The 27,685-nt window shown below is 33.3% G+C and overlaps 1 long non-coding RNA gene across 2 annotated transcripts in view; it reads right to left on the bottom strand.

Moving 5' to 3' along the window:
* The window catches only part of LOC139076500 (uncharacterized), a 141,364-nt gene extending 115,156 nt beyond the window's left edge, over positions 1 to 26,208 (bottom strand). For both annotated transcript variants that reach the window (XR_011528195.1, XR_011528194.1), the window contains exon 1: positions 25,843 to 26,208. This is a non-coding gene — a long non-coding RNA (uncharacterized lncRNA). The remainder of the gene's footprint in view (positions 1 to 25,842) is intronic.
* Between the last annotated feature and the right edge of the window lie 1,477 nt (positions 26,209 to 27,685).

Below are 27,685 nucleotides of genomic sequence, written 5' to 3'. Positions count from 1 at the left end.
ATACATTAATTTCCTTAGGACATTTGCAGATAACCACAGGTTATTCATTAATTAACTCAATTTACTATAAGTCCAAATTTTAAAGTCAAAACATGACCTTGTAAATTATATTTGTTTCCATTATAGAGAATCTCACTCATTGTTGATGTTAAAAATGTCAGACGACATTTTAAAATTTGCCCAATTAATACAAATGAAATGACTAAGCCCAAAAGACGTATAGCATTTCCCAAACTTAATAACCTTTTTTAAAACTACATCAGGAATTATAACATAATTTAATAAATATATATGTTTATATTTTCATGGTCAAATAGTTTGTGAAAATAATGATATGACACAGAGTCATGTAGGAAATTAAGAAAGTTTAAATAATCATGTTTTTTATGAGAAAATAACTTTGTCTCATTTAAATTAAAATGTTACATTTCCCTTATCGTTCTTATTATCAGAATAAGGACATAAAGGTTTAGAGACAAATTAATAAGCTTATAATTTTTTTCCTTTGAATTCACTGTGACAGAGACTAATATGTAAAAATTGGATCTTTAAAATATTTTCTTCATTTTCTACGAAACATTGTTTCAATTAGCGCATGTTAAGAATATTATATAAAATATGTATTATAACATACATGAAAGGTATTATGATGAATAAAATATATTAATTGCTAGCTTCACATTTATTTGGCTTTTCTTTGCTTATGTTCTAACTATTCACTAACACAGCTAAGCTACTTTTTTTCTTTTTTTTGAGCTGGCATTTTTTTGAGATAGCTTACTTTTAAAGGACAGTTCACTTAACAACATTAGGGGTTTAATTTCTCAGGGAATTTTATTTTTGCTTGCTAATGCTTATTAAACTCCATGAGCAATCAGAACAGGGCCTTTTTAAATGTAAGAGTTACTTATCTAACTTATTAATTCCTTCTGAAGTAGGCAAAAGAGTAACAACCAATTTTCCCAAAACCTCATCACCTTCTCAGACAAACTAGCAAACTTAAGGGTAAGGAGTTTATCAGATGGTGTTTCCCTTTATTACAAACATTTTATCACTTGAGTCAAAATGCAGGTTAAACCAGGTCCCCGGCCAGTGTATATATTGTCACACACAAAATTTTTCTGCTCACTTAGACTTGCTTGGTAATGGGTGTATTTCTATGACATTTACATATATATTATGTGAGAAAAAAATGAGAAATAAAAACAATGACACCTAAAAGGTTTTGGATTTCTAGATAGTAAACAAAAGATTATCCAGAAAAGGGAGTAAATAAAATCAAGTCAGAATTGATCATTTCCATTCCATCCATATTTTATTCTCATTCATAAAGTGTTATACATGCCAGCCAAGCCTCCTTAGAAGGTAGAGATCTCTGCATATGAAACCATGAAACCCTGGTTGTGACTCTCTAAATATTTGTATATATTTGGTTTTTAAAAATATTTGTGTATATAGTCATTTTGACAATTATTTTGGCTATTTGAACTATATCTCTCTATACTGCACCCACTGTATATTTTTATGACTTAATTTCCTTTGAATATCTTATATAAACTGGAGCAATGAACCAAACATAGAGTGCATTATTCAAGTATATTTCTCACCAAACCCCAAATAATGATGAAAAAGAATACATTATTTAGAGAAAGGTAAAGCTATGCAGATTTAATATTACTTTATAAATAATACATTAAATACAATTATTTAAAAGAGTTAGGGCAGACCTAGTGGCATAGTGATTAAGTTCTCTTGCCCCACTTCAGCAGCCCCGGGTTCATGTGTTTGGATCCCTGGCATGAACCTATGCACCACTCATCAAGCCATGCTGTGGCGGCGTCCCACATACAAAATGGAGGAAGATGGGCACAGATGTTAGGTCAGGGACAAGATCAACATATCTATCCTCCTACCATTAAAAAAAATAGAGTTAGAACATAATAATAATAATTGAATTTCATGTATAGCACATGTTAAAATAAAATTTTTGAAATTAGTCTGATGGCATATTATCTAGAACTTAAAATTAATGATATAATTTTTCTCCTTCCACCCATAAAATATGCAACATTCCAATTTGAGTTTTTAGAAAAGACATTGATACATTTGAGTAAATTTTAGTTTACTTCAAACAATTTGCTAAATATGATGTTACAAACAAGTTCCTGGTTACATTTGCAATTTTTTAACACTTACGTGTTCCTATTAAAAGTGATGTGATGTACAATGAAAACAGCAGACCAGCAAACCTTCATACTTCAAAGCATTTACCCTTGAGTATTAATTATCATGTGAACCTAGGTGTATATCTTACAGATTAATTCTATTTAAGTAACAAATGTCATTGACTTCATGAATGCAAAGTCATACAGAAGTCCTTGCTGAAAATTTGAATGCATCAGAATAAATTTATTTGCTCTCAAGACTAGGGTGAATTTATCCTTAAAGATCTAAAAATAGTTTTTGACTTATTACAAAGGAAGAAAGGCAAAGGAAGTGAACTTAAAGACTAGGAGATACTCAGAGAAAAGTAAGAATTGAATGATATGGCCATCCTAAGAGAGCGAACGAGAAACTGAGACCATGGATTTGTCTATCTCCTTAAATAAAAGTTCTGATATAGACAGGAGTTGATGGAGGATATACCTTGAAAGTCAATTTGAAAGAGCCAAAGAGTGGCACTATATAAAGTTATAGTACTTTTTTATAGTTTGTTACTAGTACTTCAAAACTTATAAAGTTATTCTTTCTATACATACGTTGGCTCGCATATATCAGCATTTTTGACAATTGAGTAAATATTGAAGATGGAACAGCTATGTAAGTTTTGTCATAATTATGTGATATAAGACATACATTAGGAAAAATTATTGATCATAACACCCAACTATATTGATTGAGTTGGAACTAATAATGGAACAGATATTATGAGCCCTTTACCAAGGAAAGTATTTCATCCCAAAGTAGCAATGACATACATTCAAGAATTTGTAAAACCTTTAGCATGCCTAATAGCTATAGTGAAATATCTTCTCATCAGCAGTGAACTAATGGTCATTTTATTTTTGAACCTAATATGCTCTAGGCAAAATCCTTGCCAGCTTCGTCTTCTTTAATTCAAGTTTAATGGCTACTTGTAGCTGAAAGCAAGCTGCTACTAATTAGTGAAACTCAAGAAAATTAACACCTAGCTTTTCAAACTGAATTATTATTATTATTTTTTACTTCCATATCTAGCCAACTGCCTGGTAGCCAGACTCAAATGAAAAAAAATCTTGTAAAGCTAGTTTTTGAAAAGAAGATTTAGTCTCTGAATATTTAAGAAATTTCTCCACTTTTAAGAAAGGGTGCACTTCTTTTTGCATAAAATGTCATCATAAATAATATTCCAATCAGGAAAAAAGGAGAGAAGTGATTTAAAATAGTCAACAGGGATAATAGATTATATGAACAAATTCATTACAATTGTTCTCCTATGAAATACATGTAAAATTTAAGCAAACACTTCCATGAGTATAAGCGTCTATTAATGGAAAAACAATGTATAAAAATTGCATTAGGGGATGAATTTCTTCAAGCTTTACAAAGTTGTCCATAAATTACCAGTATATTGATGGGTAAAAAGTATTTAAAAAGCCAAATATTCAGCTTCTAGAGCAGAGAGAATGTCTCAGTGTTACTTGAAAAAGATCAGCATATTATTTTCTATCTAGTGGAGGTATGTTTTCATTATTGAAAATAATCAGTAACCTTCTGTATATTTCCAAAGAAACAAAGTGTAACATATTCTTCTATAGGCTAATCCCAGATCACAAAGCAAAGAAAAATTAGTAGGAGGAAGAGTTGGAAGAAGAAGAAGAGGAGGAGGAGGGGAAACAAGAAATGAAGAGAATATTTACAAAGTAAGAATTGAAAGAGAACATTGATTATGAGAAGCACGAATTTTTAAATCAGCATAATTCTTTACATCATTGTGAGATTTGTAACTAAAACACATTTCACTTACTGCATAAGCTTTAAAAACATATTTCCTACAATTATTAATAAAAGCACTGAAAAAAATTTGAGCTTCCTATCATATAATGATTTATGCAAGAACAAATAAGTTGCTCAGTGTAGAATAAAGATATCTTATACACTAGAATTTTCCCATATATTATATATGTAAATCTTTATGGAGTAATTATTGCTAAAATAACTACATAGAAAACTATATGTGATATTTAGCTACAGGACTCTAGTAATTCTCAAGTTAAAGAGTAAAAACAGACAAATTTTTTAAAGAATATATTTTAATCAATAGATATATAGAGCATTTAGATTTGAACAACTCTGATATCTGGAATGGTTAATCTCAAACAAGTCATACTATTTATGGTTCACCATGCAATTATGAATACTCTTGAAAATAATTAAAACAAAAAAGTTCAGCAAAGAATAGAAGTTATGAACAAGCAAATAAAACTAGAGAAGTAACAAGCACAATAAGCAAAATTAAAAACTTACTACAGACTCAGTAGTATTTTGAAAACAACATGGGAAAGAATCAGTAAACTCAAAACAGATGGATAAAAATAATCCAATCTGAATAAGAGATGCAAAATTGAGAGGAAAATAAAACATTCTCAAGAGTTTATAAGATAATATAAAACACCTGGCATTTATGTCTTCAGAGTTCTAGGAGCACGAGAGAAAAAATATGGGGCTTAGAGAAAATATTTAGAGATAATGGCTAAAAATTCACAAATTTTATGACAATCATGAGCCAACAGTATCAAAAAGCAGAGCAAATCCCAAAGAAATCCACACAATTGCATGAACTAATGAAACTTCAGAAAAAGAAAAACAAGAAAAAAATCTTGATATCATAATGAAAGAAAAGATGTATTACTGATAGATGAAGAATGATTCAATTGACTGAAGACATGGAGGTAAAAAGAAAGTGACACATTTTTTTCAAATATTAAAAGGAAATAATTGGCAACCTAGAAATCAATGTCCATATCTATCTATATATTTATTGATTGACCAATCAAGGAGGGGAAGGATGGAAGGGAAAATACACTCTCATTGTACAAAAACTAAATTTTTTTCTCACCAGCAAACCTACGCATGAAAAATGGCTAAAGAATGCTCTATAGACAAATAAATAAATAAACAAAAACAGAAAAAGCCTTGGAATTTCAAGAAGTAAGGACAATTGAACAGGTAAAAATAGGAGTAAATGTGATAGACTATCCTTACAAGTTTTTAAACTATGATTAGTAGGTGAGGAAAAAATTATAGTCTCATCTAATGTGTTAGTCAATGTATGTAAAGGTAATTCTTAAGACACTCATATTTTGTGAAGACAAAGGTTAAAAGGACCTAAAAGGAAGATGTTTTCTACTTATTCAAAGTGATAAAATATTGATGCTAGTAGACTTGGTAAGCTATATATGTATATTTTAATAGTCACAGCAACCACAAAAAGAACAAAACATACAAAAATATATACTCAAAAACACCATAGATACATTAAAATTGAATTCTAAAACAGTTTCAAGTAGCTCACAGAAAGGTAAGAAAAGGGAAAAAAAAAGAAACAGGATACAGAGGGAAGCAAAAGATGAATAATAAACGTCAAACTTAAACTCAAATATATCAATAATTACTTTAAGTGTAAATAGTCAAAAATATACCATTCAAAAGACTGAGACTGGCAGAGTGTGTAAAGAAAAAAATGACCTAAAAAATAAGAATGAGAGCCTTGCCAGAGTCAACCAAGATGACAACATAGGAGGCTCCTGAGCTCCCCCTCCCCCCACCGATGCACCAAATGTCCAGATATACATGAAGCAATTCCCTCTGAATGAGATCCAGAAACCAGCTGGAGCAACTCCTATGCATGTGTGACTGAGACAATAGGAAGGAATAGGAAGGAAATAGGAAGGAATAGGAAGGAAATAGGAAGGAAACGCTGAGACACATTTTCTCCATTAACCTCACCAGCACCCAGTGTCATGCAATCAAGAGAGAATTCCTAGCTTCTCTTTGAGAGCAAAGAGTTAGGACCCCACATCTAGCACCTCAAATTTTAGGACTCCCTTCAGAGGGACCAGCCCCAAAAACACCTACTTCTGCAAGCCAACAGTGCTTGTGTTCACAAGATATAGCAACAAGGAAGCAATTCTTTACAAGTCTGAGAGTGCTTGCTGTGGTTATCCCCCCAGGGCTCAGTATGAGGCAGCAGGCAAAATCCTCCATCTCCCAGTCTTTCCCTAAGAGAGTTTTATCTGCTTATTTAAAAAGCTGCTGCCTGAGGGTGAGGCTTCTAATTTAGCAGGCACCGTGGGCTGGTCCTGATCCTCCACAGAGATCAGAAAAGCCAGAAGAAAACTTTCCTTCTCCCTACAGTGCACTTCAAAAATAAAACCAATGAACTCTTTTATTTGTTATACTTACGTATTGCAAAATGACTACAACTATAGTTAGCCAATACCTGCATCGTATCACATAATTACCACTTCTTTTTTGCAGTAAGAATATACAAGATTTACTTTCTGAGTAACTTTCAAGTATATAATACAGTATTATTAGCTATACTCACCATGTAGTAGTTTAGATCCCCAGAACTTATTCATCTTATAACTGGAAGCTTGTACCCCTTAAACCAACATCTCCCCATTTTCCCCACCCCCCAGCCCCTGGTGTTACCACCCAAGGCGGGGTCATCTGCTCACCACAAGATATGCCAATAGCCAAGAGGTAAGGTTGTAGGAGGGAAAGGGTTTTATTACAGCTTGCCAGCACGGGGGAAAATGATTGACTAAATGTCTAAAAGAACCATCTCACAGAGCATAAACTACAGGCTAATTATATAGGGGGCTGGTCTCATGATGGGAGAGGAATCTGGTCTTCAGGTGGGACAGATATCTGGTCTTAGTTCCTGATAGTATTTTGTTTTACTGGATATGCATCAGAGACTGGAGCAACACCCGATATCCTGATTTAGTTTAAAGATAATAAGAATGAGATATTTAATATACATAGTAAAGATTACTATTTATATGAGTGGCACCAACAACTCCCCACTGTGAGTTGTACCCCAGCATAATCATATGTTGGTATGGGAACAGGGTTGTTGTTGTCTGGCTGACTATCCTGCTGAAAGGGGCTGGCATAGGGGAAACACATTTGATCCCCAATTTAATTATAAGGAATAGCCAGAGGTGCCACACCAGATCTCTCTGTTGTCATTGATGATGGCTTCCAGCATAGACTCTCTGCTTAGGGGTCATCACATTCCTAAGGAATTCAAAAGAACAAAGTTATCAACTTATGGTAAGTGGGAGGGGCCATAATATCTACAGAGTGTGTATATCTCCTGGAGGGTGCATATACAGCTGGGTTAGTTAATCAAAGTTCATTCAAAGTTACAATATGGTTTCTTTCCTACAATATGGCTTCCCTTATGTCAACCTTGTGTTGATCCAGTATCAATTCCCCCTTTTTGTTCTTCACTCCTAAATCTTGAGGGATATCCTGCTGAAGAGGGGCACAGGTTGTTCTATCTCATAGAACTAGTCTCTTAGTAAGACAATGATGCAGGTGGGCTCCCAAAGTTAGGTCTATATTGTGTAAGCAAGTAACTAGGTATTTAATAAGAAGCATTTCTAGAGAAACAAAAATAAAAACAAGGTTAATGGTGGGAGCAAATTATAAACCAGTTTCTGAGTCCAGGGGGAAGCCAGTCAAAAAGATTTCTAGGTGTCGGGGTCAAAGCATCTCTTACAGTTTGAAATGTCTGCATGTCCAGTTGAGTTAGTTAGTCAGAGGTCATTCAAAGTTACAATATAGTTTCTTTTCTACAATATGGCTTCCCTTACGTTAACCTTGAGTTGAGCCAGTATCACTGGTAACCACCCTTCTAGTCTCTGTTTTTGAGTTTGGCATTTTTAGATTCCACATACAATGATATCATCATACAGTATTTATCTTTTTCTGTCTGAGATCTCACTTAGTAAAATGCCCTCAAATTTCATCCATGTTGTTGCAAATGGCAGGATTTCCTTTTTTTATGGCTGAATAATATTCCATTGTGTATAAATCTATATATATATATATGCACACCACATATTCGTTCTCCTTTAATCCATTGATAGACACATAGGTCATTTCCCTATTATGGCTATTGTGAATAATGCTGCAACAAACATGGGAGTACATATTTATACTTTGATATCCTGTTTTCATTTCCTTTAGATTGTAGGGGAGGAAGGAAAATTCCTCTACCCTTCTAGGTTCTTATGGCTGGGTGTAAGAATTAAATTGGCATGAGACAGAATAACAGGAGGAAATCAAAGAAGTTTAATACAATGTGCATATGGGAGAAACCCAGGAAAACTGAGTAACTCATCAAAATGGCAAAGCCATCATCTTAAATGTTATTTTCAGCTAAAGACAAAAGGCGATGTTGGGTGGCATAGTGGTTTGGGACTTCAAAGGGGAGGAAGGCAATTCACATGGAGATGGAAAGCAAATATTTAGTAAATAAATGTTTGCCATACCTTGCAGAGACAAGGAGACACAGAAAGGACTTTGATCAAATGAGCCTTGCTAGGTTCCTCCCTGTCTGCCACATCTAGTTCCTATTACACTATAGTTATCTGCAGTGATAACTCATTCCTGGAGCAGTCCTTCTTCTATCTTAAAGTCCTTTAGGCAGTTAGAGGGAAGGTCAAATTTTTTCCTGAATCTTTTGTTGTTAAAAACAATCAAGCCAAAAAGACACATTTTGGGGTAGCAAATCCTGCTCCCCTAGAAGATATCTATCCAAAACTGGGATAGCTGGATTATGTAGTAGTTCTCTTTTTAATCTAGGAGGAACCTCCATATTGTTACATTTGTACACGTGTATATAATTAAACTATACATCCCTAGAGGAAAGGCAAAAGAGGTCATGTTTAATTTGTTTTATATTATTGATAAAACACTAATAAAATGAGATATCATACCTCCTGACACTAGAAGAATGATTTGAATCTTCAGAATAGAAGGTTATCTTTACTGTTAGGTGGATATTCATCTTAAATCTACTACAAAACAATTTTTCCATTTATCTTCCTATTGCTTAAAGATAATGAGCTCTGTCTTTTTCATATGTTATAAAAACCTGTATTTTCAATAATGAAGAAACTGGTTGAAAAAGGAAAGTGGTGAGCATAAAACACCCATTCAAGCCTTAAAAAATGGATTTAATATCTATGTTTTGTGAAAAAAGAAGGCACTAAGCAAGGATCTTTTTTATCACTCAGAATTGAATAAAAAATTATTGAGGAATTGGCCTCAAATTTCTTTATTTTCCAAATACTTATTATGATCAAAGTAAAAAAGAAAATGCTAATTATTTTTCTAAACTTTAATGTATTTGGAAATATATCATTCACATTTATTGGAAATAGGGTCAAAATGTTTGCTAATAAATCCAATAATAGCAAGTCACTGATAATACTCTTGTAAGCTAAAGCTCTTGTAAGAAAAAAAAGAAAAGCAAAAGAGTATTCTAAGATAGCAAATTGTTTTGCATTTGCGATAGCAACGAAAGATTCCTCACTCAATTTAATTTAAGGATATGCCAGTGAAATACACTTAGGTACAGGTGGTTTTATTGTTGGATTAACAAGGTCTCAAGATCTTTAGAGAATTCTTTTGTTCTTGAACATTTATTTGTCTAATTTAATTTATGATATTTCTGAATATATTTCTGTCTATGCTTCAAGGCCTTGGAACAGTGTTAGTTATTTTATTTTTTTTTTTTTAAAGATTTTATTTTTTCCTTTTTCTCCCCAAAGCCCCCCGGTACATAGTTGTGCATTCTTCGTTGTGGGTTCCTCTAGTTGTGGCATGTGGGACGCTGCCTCAGCGTGGTCTGACGAGCAGTGCCATGTCCGCGCCCAGGATTCGAACCGATGAAACACTGGGCCGCCTGCAGAGGAGCGCGCAAACTTAACCACTCGGCCACGGGGCCAGCCCCGGAACAGTGTTAGTTATTATTGCAATAAAAATAATATTCATGTCGGGATAAAATTTCTGAGGTTTAAATTCCTTTGACACAGACGGGGATTGTTGGAACAAAGTTTGTATTTTACTTCCCTTACGGTTATATATATATCAAGTGTAGTAATAGAATCTGATGTTAAAATATTGGGAAATTGTTCAACGTCAAATATCTTGCTGTTTAGGTTCAATATTTCTGTTACAAGGGCAAAAGCTTGATAAATCCTTTTTTAAAATAAAAGAATTTGTCATCATTTTTTTAGGCTTTTTAACTTCTTATTCATTATTTAGAGAAACTTGGCCACCCATAGTTGAAAGGATCATAACTCATTCAATTAGTTTAAAGATGTAAAAACTTTGTGGAATGCTGTGGTTGATTTGAGATAATTTTCATACTACCTATGATAATTCTTTTATATTTTTCTATAAATGTCACAAGAAAAGGACTCTATAGCATTTTGTAAATCCTCAGATATGACATTATCTTCCTACTTTTATTTTTGGTTTTGCTTTGTTTACTCCTTATAGCTAAATTCTCTCAATACAATTCTCAATATGGAAAAGAAAACATCAAAGGTTTAAAAGCTATCAGTCTCATTGATCTTACATAATTACATTTGTCATCTATCATTGGAAGATAGTAATGCCATGCTAAAAAATATTTGAAAGTATTTATTTGTCTATGATCTTCTGACCTTAAAATTAATTTGTTATACTTAAGTTTAAATGACTATTGGATTCATGATAATTTATGTTAACGATAAATTTATCTGGATTTAAATGTTTATCAAATTGTATTTTTCAAATATATTCAACACGTTCATGATGTTAATGTACTAGGATTATCTATCACATGTGGATGAAGCTATCAGTGATACCTTATTTCTAAGTACACATTTTTAATGATTTCCTAGAGAAGTTTCTAGTCAGATTATGCAATGGTATTTCAGTGTTTACATGAAAAAAGGTGCACTGAGTTTTACACTATCAATGGCTATAAAATTACCTGTTAGATTTATGGGCAACACTCCTATTTAATGAAGTATGGACAGGAGATGACCATTTTGTAATGACATGCAGAGTATTGACTCCAGAGAAGAATAGATTATTGGGGGTTAAACCATAAGCTTTAGAGTTAAGACAGGCTAATCACTACCTCCAAGATCTTGAGGAAATGATACAAAACCTCCCACTTCAGTTTCATCATGATTTTTAGAAAAGGTAATAATACTTATATAGCGATGGTGTGATAATATCCAAATGATTTTATAATGTGCTGTTTTTGCCTAGTGCCTGGCACATAAAACACAAGTAATAATAGGTACAAATGGCACCATCAACACAACAGACTATAATAACATTAATTTTGTGGGTGATTGGATTAAAATGATAACGTTAAGAGCTCTAACAGGATTTTGAATGGAGGGTATGGACCATTAATTCCCTAAATTGGCATCAAGCAGCATTGCTGTGGGTTTTGAAAAATACAGATTTTTATGCCCCAATCTAAAAGAATCTAAGTTTATAATTCTGAAATCTGCAATTTTAAAAAGCTCTCAAGCTGACATTGACATGTAAATTTCTTTGGGACATTCTGAAGTGGACAGCCATTAAAAATTTCTTTCTTACACAGTGCTCACATTTGGACTGACTATTAAATTTTCTCAATGACCTCACATTATTTTTTTTGGAAAATTAAAGAAGGAATTCTTTCATTTTTCCTTAAGAAAATGTTTACACTTAGCTTTTCACTTACACCAGTTTTACATAATTTAGGCTTAACAAAGAGGAGAAGATCAAATAGATGGCATGTTAAGCATTCAAGGCTGTTGCAGTTCTAATTGCATGAACTAGGAATTTTATGGCAGTGAGCCTAAGGACTGAATTGAGGCCTATAATGCTTGCATAATAGTAATAAGCGTGACAGTTAATAAGAATGACAAGATTATGGGGTCAAATTAGGAAAACAGAGAAAGCCTCAAATTTTAGGCTTTGAGTTATTTTCAGATGAGGAGATCTTTGAAATATGTAGCATGTAGCTCTCTAAGAGATTAAAGACTGAAAAGGTAATTGCTTTCCTGAAAACGTTAGTCTACTTTTAGAGAAAGAATTGACAAATGTAAAATTCACAGAAAAAAAATGTGGAGATGCATCTAGTGATTCCAACAGGGTCTAGTGTAGTGGTTTCCACCCTTGGCTTTGTATTGAAACTGTGTATGGTGCTTGCAAAAATTACCTGGTCCCTGCAGCATATCTAATAATTATCTGGGATGCAGACTGAACGTCGGTATTATTTTATTTTATATTATTTTAATTCTTAATACAGCAAAAAAAAATTTTTATATACAGTGCTATGAATTATAACATGTGCATAGATTTGTTAAACCACAACCACAGTCAGGATACAAACAGTCACATCATGCCAAAAAACTACTACTTTGTGCTATCGCTCTGTAGTAACATCCTTTGCCACCCTAACTCCTGGCAATCACTCATCTGTTCTCTCTCACCATACTTCTGTCTTTTCAAGAATGCCATATAAATGGAATCATGTGGTATGCAACCTTTGAAGTAAATTATTTCACTCAGGAAAAAGAGAAAAAATGGTAAACTCACTTTCATTTCCATATTCTAGTCTTCTTCCCTAATCTGCTTGCTAATGTTTATTTTTCAGACACCTCAAATAATTTATTATATTATATCAAGGTTTAATAGCTACATTCTATGCATGAAACTAGGTGAAGTGTGCTTACTCCATCTTAGCTGGAACCATAATCCCCAGTAGTATTCTTTATACTTCAATATGAAAGCAGGATTGAGAAATACAGTTCTGGGACATCAAAATTTATGGGAAAAAGTCCAGTAAAGAAGGAAGAACATTAGATTAGGCATTGTTGCAATTCAACAATTCACTGTTTTTCAAAGTAGAATTTGGCTGCATCAAAGGCACATGAGATGTTTATTAAAGTGCAGATTACTGACACAAAACATGATATACAAAATTAGAATCTCTGAAAACTGGGTCTAGGGATTTCCATTTAAAAGGTATCTATATGATGCTTATATATCCTAAAGATGGCAGACCAAAGAATTAATCTGAAAATAGGAAAGATTCCAATCCAAGTTCAGCCTCTGCCATCTGCCTTTAATTGCATAAATGACATCATCTCTCTGGCTTCAATAAACCAATATTTCTTACTATGTATTATTAACACACATTTTAATTCATTGTTAATATAGCTATTAAAAAGTTACTCTTGATAGTATTTACTAATATTTATTTATATATACCATTCATATACAGTATACATGGTTCTAAAATTTGTGATGCCATGTGTGAACAAAAACAAATTAACCATGCTCTTCAAGACTCACATATCAAAAACATGCTTTCATTATCCTGTTTCTTCATACAGCAAATTATTGTTTAAGATTCTCTAGTTCCGATTGAATAATCAATCCTCTTTAAAAGTGACTTTCAAAAAAGTTTAACTCACAGGCTGAAGATTAACCAACAATTATTTGGTCAATCTGTATCAAAGGTAGAATCAATGTCATAAATCTCATTTTTGATGCATAGCTTGGGAAGATATTATAGATGCCTAATGTCTTCTGGTCTTTTCATCATCAAGATAAACATATCTAGATGTGATAAATAAAATAAATGAAAACTGGTAAATTTATTGAGTACTTATTACATGACAAATACTTTCCCATTTATTGTTCCATTTAACCCTTCAACAATTGACTGATGCAAGTATGGTTATTAACACCATCTCAAATGAGGAATCCCAGGCTTAGGGTAATTAGAGGATTTACCTAAACTGGCACAGCTACTAAAAGTTAGGTGATGAACCTGGGTTTCTAATCCAGGCAGCCTGTCTCTAGAACTCACATTTTAAGCATTTTGCAACGTATTTCATGAATGTTTAGTGAATATTGTTAATCTCAAATATAAGGATATGGTAATCAGTAAAATAAATGCATCACATGCCTCTTAATGTATGCCATATGATAAAGCAGAGAAGGAAATACCTTGTCTACAGCATAATATGGTGTTTAAAAGACCAGGCTCTGAAAATAGACTTTTTGATGCCCATTCCACTATGCATTTTACTTGTTGTATGACCTCACATAGAGGTTAGGGAATCTGAATGGCTATGAAACATTGGGATGTAGATATTCATAAACAAGGTAAATATAATTCTCTGGTTTAAAATAGGAGGATAGTAATCTAGTATGATAAGACTTCCTGGCCCAGACCTCTTCAACTGGAAAGTCTCTGCAATTTCAATGTTTATTTGCAATTTAGAAGATTTTGTGAAACTCCTCCCTTTTGTTTTTTCATAAATATATGTTGCTTTTTTAATAAAAATTTTATCTTCTTTCTGCTTTTGTACATCCTTAATATATGCATTTTAAATTCTTGGTTAGATTGATATACAAAATGAATTTCCTCTAGAAAGATCAGAAATTTCTCTCTGATTGCTGATTATTTGGGGGATTTTTGGCATTGGATTTCTTCCTCAGTTTTGGCATTTTGGTTTGCAAGTTCATTTTGATGGGAAGTAGTTTCTTTGAGAGTTGAGAGATTGTTACTTTGTTTCCTTCGTTTTGGTCTCTCTCCTCTAGGTTCAATCCTCACTGTCTAGTGATTTTCATTTCTGGGCCCACACTAAAGCACCAGGTTTTAAACCTCCCTTCAGCATTACTTCCCAGGAGTGACATTGAGGATGTGTCAGATCTCATCATGAATTCAGTGGGTTTGTGCCTCATCCCTGAAAGCCATATTGTGTTGTTATCTTCCGCTTCCCTTTCCCCAAACTTTAGATAAAGACACGTCCCATTTCGCATGTGCACAGAGAAATACATTCTTTCCTGCATCCCTCACCTTTCACGAACTCTTCCAGATGCCTGTCTTAACTAAGTCCACCTGGCACTGTGTAACCATGTGTGTTAAAAACTTGTGGTTAATTCCTTTATACCTCAGAAGCCACACTCCCAACCTCCATCGGTTGCTCTAGACTTGGAAAACAGAAAGCTCATCCCAGCTCATTGGTAAGTATATCTGTTCCATTTCTGATTTGCAGAGACATTCTTTTTTATTTAGTACCAACTATGCCTTTTGTTTTTCAGTTTTCATAAAATTTATCTTATACTCCTATGAATTTAAAAATAAGTAAGTTTTCAAGCATGAACTACTGCACTAACTTTACAAAGTAATCTATGTCATGGTTTCAAGAATTATTTTTTTACTCCTGCTGCTTTCTATAGGGAGAAGCTTTTTTTGGAGAGCAAATATGTTCCCTCCTTTCTTCTGTCTGCTTGAGATGGGCTCTTCTGGTATCAAACAGGAGCTTAATCCTCTCCAGCTGTCTGCCATTCAGGAAAGGAAAACTCAATATGACTGATAAAACTAGAGTTTTTGTTAGTGACTTGAAGTTATGAATTTGCATCAGTTTATTCAGTGATGTTTTGCTATTCAAAGCAAACACAGGAATACATTTACAGAATTTTTTTTAATTAAATTTTGGCCCTGGAGTTAGAATGTAAAATACAAATTATACTTAAACACTGATGAGTGTGAGAAAAAGCCTAAATATATTTTTTAAAAAAGGAATCTCTTTCTAGACACATAAAAGAAGAAAAATATTTAGTAAAATAGCTAACAAGAGTTCAAATAAAAATAAAAGGAATGTAATGTAAAACTTAACATTGTTTAAATAACAATAATAATGTTTAAGAGTTCTATCATCAAAATAGGTATCAGATATCTAGGGGTGATATTAAGGGCCTGGATAGGTTATATTATTTTCAACACATTAGATGTCTCTCCCTATCAAGATATTTCTTTCCCCTGTTCTTTTGATGTTATCATTGCATGCATGGAATTTTAATTAGGCATCATTGCTTCCCTCTTCCTCAACCCCAGCAAGATTCAGAGAGGAGCCACTCTACCAGCCTGAGCCTGTGAGTTAAGAGTCAAAGGAACCTACTGTGGCTGCTTTACAGGAGCAAGGAATAACAAGTCAGTGTGGCTGGAGTGGGGGGAGGGGGATGGAAATGGGAGGAGAGGGCGGTGGTGTCAGGGAGGTAACTAAAAATAGCCAATTCATGCAGAGCCTTGTAAATTGTCAATAATTTGCCTCTTACTTTGATTAAAATAGGAAGTCCTTTCTGCATCTTGAGGAGAAGAGCAACATAATCTGATTTATATTTTAAAGGATTATTCATACTATTGTGTTCAGACAGAGTCTAAGAGAAGACTGGGAGGAAGGATTCGTCCAGGCAGAAGATGATGGGGCTCGGGCCGGGGTGCTAGCAGTGGAGAAATGAGAGGTAGTCAGATGCTAGATAAATTCTGAAAGTAGAGTTAACCAGAATTTTTGCTGAATTGCATGTGAGTTATGAGAAAAAAGTAACTTGAACTCCACCTTTAACACATTTTCTTAATGTCACCAATGACCTCCTTTGTGACTAAATTCAATGGAATTTATTGCTTTCTTATTTTATATTACTTTCCATCATTGTTGTCAACTCTTCTCTTGAAACACTTTCTTACATTGATTTCTGTGAACCTGACTCCCCAGGTTTTCTTCCTTTCTCTCTGGATGTCCTTTGTCTCTTTCTCAGGCTCTCCTTTCTTCCCTCATGAATTTTGAATTTCATCAGGCCTATTTTTATACCTACTTATCACTTTACAGTGAGTATTTTTTCTAAAAAATCTCATCCACAAACATATCATTGAATGTTATTTATTTACAGGGATTTCTGATCTTGTATCTGCAGCTCAGACTTCTGCTCTGTTCTCCAGATTCATACACTGAATCTATTTGGAAACTCTTCTCTTTACATCCAAAGTGCCTTAAAGTAAATATGTCAAGGACAAAATTGTGATCTTCCATTCCCACTATCTTATCAAATCGGAAGCCTTCCAATTTAATGCAACATCATTCATGCCAGTGAGCAAGCCAGAAAAATAGGAGCCATCCTCTCACCTTCCTCTCCACTCCCTACTTTACAAAATTTAATCTACGATCTATACATGTGGTTTCTCCATCTCCAAGGCAAATATGCCACCTCCTTACAACACCGTCAGTGCTGAGACTACCCCAGTACCTCTTAACATCCACTCTAGTCCTTATTAACCAAAAAGGATGACTTATTTTCAAATTAAATTCTCTTAATTTACCTCTTTTTAAAATGCTTATTTTTTCTCCAAGTTTAGAAACCAATGTCCTATAGAGTGTGAAATAATCCCTGACTCAAAACAATAAAACGTGTATAATCTCATTGATATTTTGGGATACAAAAGTCTGTAGAAAATGGATTGATGCAAGGCAACTCTAACAATTATCAAATCAATAAAATTGTGCATAAATAATTAGTTTTATTGAAACCCTCATAAGATTTCTTTCCATATGTGATAATATATAATTATTATAAAAGCACAAATGGTAATTTTATCTGTTTTCTGTGCATATGAGTGCGTAAATACATTAACCTATTGTTTAACTCTCAATATAGAAGACAACCTGTGTAAATGTGTGAGTTAACCATAATTCATTTAATAGCTACACTACATTTATTGATTATTTTTAAAATTTAGCATATATTAAAAATAGATCATTAGTAAAGCCCACAATAAGAACTTAGCAAAGTGGAGATGATTAATCAACATCTGGTGAATAAATAACAATTACACATGAATTAACCAGTATAATTCATTTTAAAATTCCAAAAATCTTACCAGTATCATACTATTAAATCCTTGCCATTGATTTCACTACACTAAAATTATGGACTTATAGATAGAGTTTGGGATGAAAATGCATAGTACCTACAAGGAAATGACAAAGTTGAATCTGATCACAGATTTAAAATGTGATCTTTAAATGAAGTAACCTGAGGAAGCTTCAAAACTGGAGCTCTTTTCTAAATAGCTTTATTCTTTCTCAATGATCTTAAAGAAATGTCATATTTAGCAGGAATGTAAAGAATGCTTACTGTTAATAATTGTGTAAGAGCATGTTGGTGCCATCTTTGCAAATTTGAAAATCTTCTTTAAATTTAAATAAATTAACCAAAAATAGTATTTACCTAAGCAAATCAAGTCAGACTTTCGAGAATGTGTGGGAAGTACACGAACCTGTTAAATTTTGAGCTCTTCTTTTTTGGGAAATTCTGTATCAAATGTAAGACCCAATGATTTCTAGCTAAATGTAGCAGCAATTGCCTCCATACTCAAAATATCAGTCCAGTAACACAAAGTAATGCTTTGTTATAGACTGGGAACAATACACATAAAATTATTCATCATCATCAAGAGATGTTTTTACCAGGGATACAGAGCAGGTTCAATAGTCTAAAATCAATCAGTGTAATCTACCATATTTACAGGCTAAAGAAGAAAATTCACATTTTCATATCAATGTATGCTGAAAAAGCAATAGACAGAACTCAATACCAATTCATGATAAAAACTCTCAGAAAAAAAATGGAAAACAGAGGAATATACTCATCTTGATAAAAAGCATCTTCAAAAAACCCATAACTCATATCATATTTAATGCTAAAGACTGAATATATTCTTGATAAAATCAGGAACAGAGCAAATTATCCAGTCTCACCATTCTTATTTAACATAGTGCTGGAAGTTCTAGCTAGTGCAATAAGATAAGATAGAAAATAAAATTTGCAGATCTCAGAAAGGAAGAAGAAATCTGATCCTTTTTACCAAAGAAATGTTTATCTACATAGAAAACATCAAGGAATCTATAAAAACATCTTCTAAAACTAATATGTGAGTTCAGTAAGGTGGGATGTTGGAACATTAAAAAATCACTTGTATTTCTATATACTAGCAAGAAATATTTAGACAATGGAATTATAAATACAGTACAATTTGCAATCACTCAAAAAAGATAAAACGTCAGGTGTAAATCTAACAATACAAGTACAGGAAATGTAGTCCTGGGAATTTGTCTCAGGGAAATTAAGACTTATTTTCATACAAAACCTTCCATTGAATATTTATAGCGCTATATTCATAATTGCCAAAAACTGGAAACAGCCCAGATGACTTTTAACGAATGAATGGTTAAACAAACTATAGTACATTTATAGGAATACCATTCAGAAATTAAAGAAATTATTGATATATGTAACAACCTGGATGAATCCTTTATACTGAGTTTAAAAAGGTCATTGCTAAATACATAACATATGATTCCATTTATCCTTTCATTTTTGAAATAACAATTATATAAATGGAGAACAGATTCATGGTTGCCAGAAGTTAAACAGGGGTGAGGGCAGGAAAGATGTTGGTATGACTATAATAGGGCAACATGAGGGATCCTCGATTTATGGAAATGTTCTGTATTTTGATGGTGTTAATGCCAATATCCTGTTTGTAATATAGTAGTAAGGTTTTTCAAGATGTTACCATTAGGGGTAACTGGGTAAAGAGTACATGAAATCTCTGTTGTTTCTTATAATTGCATGTGAATTTAGAATTACTTAAAATTTTTAGAAACATTTTTTAAAAAGTACATGAGTGGATTGTAATTAGTCTTTGGGTGGTAAACATGATGTAATCTACACAGAATTTGAAATATATTATGATGTACACCTGAAAGTTATATAATGTTATAATCCAATGTTACTGCAATAAAAAAAATTTCTAAATTTTTTTAAAAAGTAAATGAATATGATAATTCTCTATGATTTGAATAGGCTTTATATCCTCTAAAATGCTTTCCCTCAACTGAATAAATTAGGTTACATGTGTGAATCCTCAATGTTCTTTCTTTCTCTTTATATGTGTGTGTTCGTGTGTATGTATATACACAGACACATACACATATGTTTACATACATACAAATATTTGCATATGTACATATGGACAAGGTTGGATTAGAAAAGGTGGTTGCATACCCACCTTGTTCATTGGAACACTTTCATTTGGACCCTTAAACTGGCATGTAAGCCTATTGCCCTGAAGCCACCATGTGGTGGGAAAGCCTGAGGCTACACTTGTATTTCTTGCACACTTGTATTCTGAGGCTACAGGAGGAGAGAAAGAGTTGATGGCCAGCCCTTAACTGTTTCAGCTCCAGCCACTGTCTGCAATCCCATAAGAGACCCTGAGCTAGAATCTTCTTACTAAGTCCTTCTTGAATTCCTGATCCACACAAACAGTAGGGATAATAAAATGATCTATTTACACTTAACATATATTATTTTAATTACATGGTATTATTTATGTCTCCCTCACCAGATTCTGTGAATTTTGGCTAATAGCTCACACATGTCTTTTTTGTCTTCACACTTGCACTTTTTAACCCAGTTCTCAGCAAAGACTTGATATTCTATTAACATGTGATAAATACACCCACAAATAAGTATTACCTTTAATATAGTTGTGTTTTCAATATCATGTACTCATATTCATTTTAAAACATGTTCAACCATCCAGAGGTGGAGGATTTTTGATGCATACGAAATCAAAGGTCAAAAGTGAATATAGGAAGTGTTAAAATTTAAAAGATGGTAATTTTGTTCCTCTTAGCCAGAAGTTTTAAAGTATATTTTTCATCATCCAATAAAGATTTTCAAATGTATTTGCAGAGACAAGAAAATAGCATCTATGGATCATAGGCAGAGCAGTTGGTCTAAATAGATAGCTATGGCAGGATTCTATCTTTTTACACTATGAAATCATGTTTCCACAGCATTTTTACATGATTGATTCACTCTCTAGTCAGTTAAAAGCTCATTGGGTTCTTCTTTTGAAAAATTTTATTGGTTGCCAACATTTCCCAAAACAGTGATTCTATCAGGAAAAAAAGACCATTTTTTGGTTCAATAAAATGGATTCTAACACTTAGCCCTTCATAAGAAAAAAAAGTATGTTAATGCCAGTTTTGGGAAGTATATAGACTCTTTTATAGCCATTTTACATGGATCAACAGAAGTTACCTTCAAGATTTCACCTGAGCTTGTGTAAACAACAGATTTATAAAATGTATCCTGGAACTTCTTTACAAAGATAAGATAGATCTAAATCCTCTTCTGGAGGCTAGTAGAAGACATAAAAATAAACAAAGAAGAAAGATGCAATTTAGTATTTAATAGTACAAAGTGTTTTAAGAGAGAAAAGTTAATGACTAACTCTTTTTGGAAGGGCTTTTTGATTTTTTTGACAAAAATAACAAAAATAATCTCAATGCAGATCAAGGATCAAAAGCTCATGGATGCCTGACTCGTATAAGAAATGCTCTAAATTTTGAACGTGTTGAAAAAGTAATAAATAAAATAACATTTTAATGGTGCATTCGACTTCACTTTAATCAGGAAACCACAGCTTTAACCACTAAGTATGTTCTTAGAATTCAAAAAAGGGGGTGGAGAATCACTTATTAGAACACAATCTCTTTTGAACGGCAGCTAAACGTCTTGGCCATGTGCTGCTGCAGGTCAAGAATCCAAAAGAGTAATCCAGGGATGCTGAGAGCTGAGAATCTGCATTATTGTGGCAGTTTTATGTTGTGTGCATACATATATATCAAATAGACTATATAGGCAAAAGCATTGGCGAACTACAGGGCTTGATAGTAGCCAAACAAGTAGCCTTATAAAAATAATCGAACAATAAATCAGAATTCAAAAAGTGAGAGCTTACCCATGCCCCTGAGTGTGATTCAGAGACAGATCTGTGTCTCAAGGATGGCTACTGTGGCTGAAGAGGGAATACCAAGTAAATCAGGGTGGATTGAAGTGTCCCAAAGGCCAACAGTGTACTGTTGCTATTGCTTATTATGCTTTTTTCCCCCTTGGCTAGTACTGTCACCTCTGTACCATATGAACATCATGTATGCTTCCTGATATCTCTCACTATTGCCCGAATGTCCACACTTACACAGGAAATAGCTTCCAGATAAAGACAAAAGGATGCCAAGAATCATGCTCATTTATTTTTCTAGCTTTTCATAAAAATACATGGCTGAAAGTAACCCCCATTAGTATTTGCTGCAAAGAAGCAAATGCAAATATTTTCTTAGCTTACTGTCATGATTTTCATACGAAAATGTATATACGGTGGGACTGTATATAAGATAGAAAAGGGTTAGAAATGTTTGTGGATTGGGTAAATACATATCAGACCCAAAAAAGTGTTCTCAGCTAAAGAACCCTAGAACAGTGTTCTAGAATAGTATGAAACAAACTATCTGAGGTAAAGTAATAGGCTTTTGTTTTTTGTTTTCCAAATTCGTTATATGCCAATACATCTTTTTAAAGAATATAAAAATGAATTTTTAGAAACATAAAAATGATATACAAGCCAAAAACCTCATTATTAGATTGAAATAGGAATAAAAATATGTCAAATTATTATGAATTTTCTAGTACACTAATATAAAACTCATCTGAATGAGTATATTTGTGTAATTTTGACAAGATGTAGGTTAGCATATATAACACTTAAATGAAAGGTACAAGGAGAAAAAGTGCTCTTATTCTGAAGAAATGTTAAATAACAAAGATGTGGGAAGAATAACGGAGACACACCTTTTTAAGTAAGTAAATTATGCTTAATTGAACTCAGGAAAAAGTCTGATGTATTATTGTTCTAAGTTCAAAGTTTGTAAAAAAGGTGAGCGACTGATAGTTCCTTCTGCATTTCTACTCTGTGGTTGTTAATACTCTAGCTCAGGAGATTAAATATTTGTTTTAAATGCTATTATCAAATGGAGATTAATAGAGCAGAAAATATAATTGCAGAGACTCTTTGCTACTTTTTCATTTTCATATTTGGGATTGCATTTTCAAAATATCAAATGTAAGTACTAATCAACGTTGACGATAGCAAATTAATATTTAATTTTCATTTTGAAAGACCCAATGAATTATGCAAACATCAACATAACAAGGGACACATTTATACAGAATACAAAAGCCTGATAAATAGAATATGCAAAATGAACTGTCAAGAAATAAGAATAAATGAAAACAAATATACCATTAAAATCTGTGAGCTAAATATTCACACTAATAGAAGCTACGTGATGTTTAAAAGGTAAAGCTAAAACAAAATGTCACCTAAAGATTAGAAAGGAGTGTTATATAGCTATAAATAAGACACATATATGCTAAAATCAACAAAACTAAGGTAGTACAGCAGTATTAGCAATATTAATATAATTAACACCAAATAACTTAAGGGGAAAATCAATGAGAAAGAGTAATATTTCCTCTTGAAAATGTTAAATCCACCAAAAGTTTAAAGTAGTCATGAATAATTCTGCTTTAATGTACAAAATATTGACATATATAAATGAAAGTCCACAAAACAAGAAGAGAAACTGCCAAAATGTAAATGATACCCAATTTTATTAGTTTTCTACTGCTGTTGAAAAAATATTACAATGAACTTAGTGGCTTAAAATAACACAAATTTATTACGTTGCAATTCAGGAAGTCAGTTATTCAGGATGGGTCTCGCTAGGCTAAAATCAAGGTATCAGCAAGTTTGTGTTCCTTTCTAGAGTTTCTGGGGGAGAATCTGTTTTCTTGGCTTTTCCAGCTTCTAGAGGCTGCCCACATCTCTTGGTCCTTTGTCCCTTCCTCCAACTTCATAGCCAACAATGGTCAGTTAAGTCTTTCCCACATTGTGGTCTCACTACTTCTCTCTTTCCAGTCTCCACTTTTCAATTATAAGGCCCCTTGTGATTACATCCAGCTAACATGGACAATCGAGGATGATTTCTCCATCTCAAAGCCAGCTGATTAGCCATCTTAATTCTATTTGCAAACTTAATTCCTCCTTGCCATGTAACCTACAGCTTCAAGACATTAGGATGTAAACATCTTTGAGGTTGCATTTTCTGCCTAACACATCATATAACATCTATGTCCCATAAACTTCCAGAACATTTAAGAAAAACAAGTAACGATAAAGAAAGGTTGGGAGCCAGCCCTGATGGTCTAGTGGTTAAAGTTCAGTGCTTTCACTGTTTTGGCAGCCCAGGTTCTCTTCTCAGTTGTAGAACCACACCACCCACCTGTCAGTTGCCATGCTGTGTCGGCAGCTCACGCAGAACAACTAGAATGACTTACAACTAAGATATACAACTGTGCACTGGGGCTTTGGGGAGAAAAATAACAACAATAATAAAAAATATAATAATAAAATAATCCTTCCTTCCTTCTAAATAAAGAGAGATTCAATAATACAAATAACATACAGTAGGATGTAAGAAAAAAAAGACGACTTTGCTAACAAGTCTCATGAGTTTTTAATCTATTAGGTACATGGTATCTAGGGAAAAAATGTAAAATCATAAGGTTTATGCTATTTGATTAGAAAGTAATGATATTCACACAATATTAAAACAATAAGATAGTAATACAATATGTATGTGTGCATGTGAGAAGGTATAATCACTGGAATTTAATTTTAAACAGTCTTTTCTTAATTATTCTCAGAACATAGATAAGTGAAAAATGAAGTTACAATTTATAATGAATAAATAAATGTTAAAAAATTAAATTGCAAGACTCTCATCAAAGTGGTGGTAATAAAATTTATAGCTGTGTCCTTATATCAGACTAAAGAAGATGAGTTAAAATGGCAGATCTTAATATCTCCCTTTTGAAAATGCACGGATATGAGTAATAATAATAAGGTAAAATCAGAAACTATAACCAAAGCAATCAAACAGTGAAAGTACAAAATGGCATGTTAGAATCTTTAAGTATAACACCAAAGAGACATTAAAAAATCTTTACAGCTGAACTGTGTCTAAACTTGGTTTGAAATACTTAATTGACATATGGAAGAATTATAGAGAGGATTGGATAAAATAAATGGTAAAATGTTTTGTTATGTGTTATACCATACATGGAAATAAACAGGTAAGGAAGAAGAGTAGACAACCTGGGGAAACGAGGTCATAATTTTTATAGAGCAGTTACTTTTTCCAATGTTTTGCCAGAATCAAGCAAACAACAATATAGCATTGGAGAATACAAGCCAAAGGATTATTGGAGTGTAAAGGCAGACAGATCATAAATAATCAGAGCTATATGTATATTCAGATAAATAGGGGAAAAGGAGAAGAGGCCATGGGGAAGAGTAAAGGAAGAAGCAAAAAAGAAGAAAAACATCTTGGCGTATTGGTGGGGATTTGCCTCTATCAATGCTCTATCCTTGGTACTTAGAATAATATCTAATACCTAATGGATACTCAATAAATACTTAACAAAGGAACGAAGGACAATGTGAACACAAAAGACATTCTTCTTTCCTCCTGAATTCTAATAAGGTTATAGTTGAATAAAGCTCAGGGTTACGTAGCTCAAGGGATATGTGGGGTTGGGGATGGGGCAAGCATCTATGCAGCAAACAAAATTTAGATGCTGAAACATTATTTAAAAATATGGGAAAACAGTGTCATCATTATTTAATGTCTATAGTGGACATTTTACACAGCTTATAAAGTATAAATCGTTCCTGTCTTTGCTGAAATAAGTAGCATTCACAAATATATCGATGCAAATACACACCGACCACAGGCAGCAGTAGCCAGGGGCAGCTGCAGGCATGCCAAAAATCCTAATACAGTGAGGTGATGTGTAAAGAGCTTCAAAGTCATCACTCCTGTCCTTACCACAACAGCAAAAATACTGAAGAAACAGAAAATCAGCAAATCTTCTTAGATCTAGCAGATAATTAAAGTCACAGGGAAAACTGCCACCTAAAAACTGGAAGACTGGCGAAGACAGAGAATCGCAACTTACCAGGAGCGGAAGATGCCATTGGAGACAGCAAACGATAGGAATACTTACAAACTATTGACTAGTTTCTGGAGACTGGGTGGAAGAGCTGGAGAGAGAAAAATTCTTGAAGGCTCATCTTGAGGGAGACTCCCACACTTTTGTGAATACTATTTCCAGGAGCCCCACCAGGTTCTTGTGAGAAGATTGGAGAAAAATCCTCTCATACATCTGGCAGGAGGAGAGGAAAGTTAACCATTTTGAAATATTCTGAGAGTACTGTGTCTTCCACTACAAAGGTCTGACCTCAAGGGAAGCTGTTTTACTTGAGCACAGCCAACCTGCAGGAAGGGAAATATTCAATTCCAGCCAATCTAGTCTTTGATGTGAGAGAAGGGAAATACCCAACTTCAGCACTATCAAGCCTTCCTGTTTCATCTAAGGGGTGAAAAAAAGCTGAGAAGCAGTTGTGAAGGTCACAGCCCAGGTACAAAAATTGACTAAAAGGATCAGACTTAATCACAGGATTATGAAATGTTTTTCCTCCCCCTACACATTACCACCACATCAACAGGGCTCCTGTTTAACAATAAGAGATTATAGCTGAAAGAACTTCCAAACCCAGACCCTATTTAAGAGGGAATCTCTCAGGAAACCCAAAAACAAGAGGGGATACACACACTTACAAATGAACACTAGAAGAAATTTTAGCCTCTGACACTACAGCTTCAACAAACAGTAAACAGAGCCTAACTGCTAGCCAAAAAAACCATAAAACCTCATGCTAAAAGCCTATTTACATCAGTTCTTTTTACCCAATAGGTCTTGTCTGGCTTTGAAGAAAAATTATAATGCATATTAAAAGCAAGAAAACATGATCTGAAGCCCCAAAGGAAGTATCAGAACTAGATCCAAATAAGGAAGACTTTGGAACTATCAGATGGGGAATTTAAAATAAAGATGATTTATACACCATTGGCTCTAATTGAAAAAATGGAAAACGTGCAAGAACAGATGGTTAATCTAAGCACAGAGATAGAAAGTCTAAAAAAGAATTAAAAGTAAATGCTGGATATCAAAAAACACTGTAACAGAGCTGAAGAATGCCTTTAATGGGCTCATCAGTAGAATGGCACAGCTGAGAAAGAATCAATGGACTTGAACATATGTCAATAGAGATCTCTCAAAGTGAAAAGCAAAGAGGAAAAATAATGGAAAAAGTAGAACAGAATATCCAATAATTATGTGCAATTATAAATGGTGTAATATTCATATAACGCAAAGTCCAGAAGGAGAAGAGCGAGCAGATGAAATATTTGAAAAAATAATTACTGCAATTTCTTTCAAAATTAGTAATAGACACTAAACCACAGATTCAGGAAGCTCAGAGAATACTAAGCATGACAAATACTAAATAATCTAAGCAAACATATTCAAACTGCAGAAAATCAAAGACGAAGAAAAAGTCTTAAAAGAAGACATCAGGCAGGGGGGAGACCTTACATATAGAGGAGCAAGAATAAGAATTACATCAGGTTTTTACTCAGAAATCATACAACCAAGAAGAGAGAGGAGTGAAATATTTCAAGTGTGGACAGAAAAAACAACCTAGAATTCTGTTTTCAGTGAAATTATGCTTCAAAGTAAAGGAGAGATACTTTCTCAGAGAAACAAAAACAAAAAACATTTGTCACCAGTAGGCCTGCCTTGAATGAAATGTTACATGTTCTTCAGAGAGAAGAAAGACGACAGAGAGCAGAAACTTAGATCTTCATGAGAAAAGGAAAAGTGTTGGGGAATGAATAAGTGAAGGTAATAAAATCTTTAATTTTTCATATTCTTAATTGATCTAACAAATAACAGTTTG

The sequence above is a fragment of the Equus przewalskii genome, chromosome 16, assembly GCF_037783145.1.
Source record: "Equus przewalskii isolate Varuska chromosome 16, EquPr2, whole genome shotgun sequence".
Classification (NCBI taxonomy): domain Eukaryota; kingdom Metazoa; phylum Chordata; class Mammalia; order Perissodactyla; family Equidae; genus Equus; species Equus przewalskii.
Note: the sequence above shows the minus strand (reverse complement) of the source record. Positions and strands in the feature narration are given on the sequence as shown.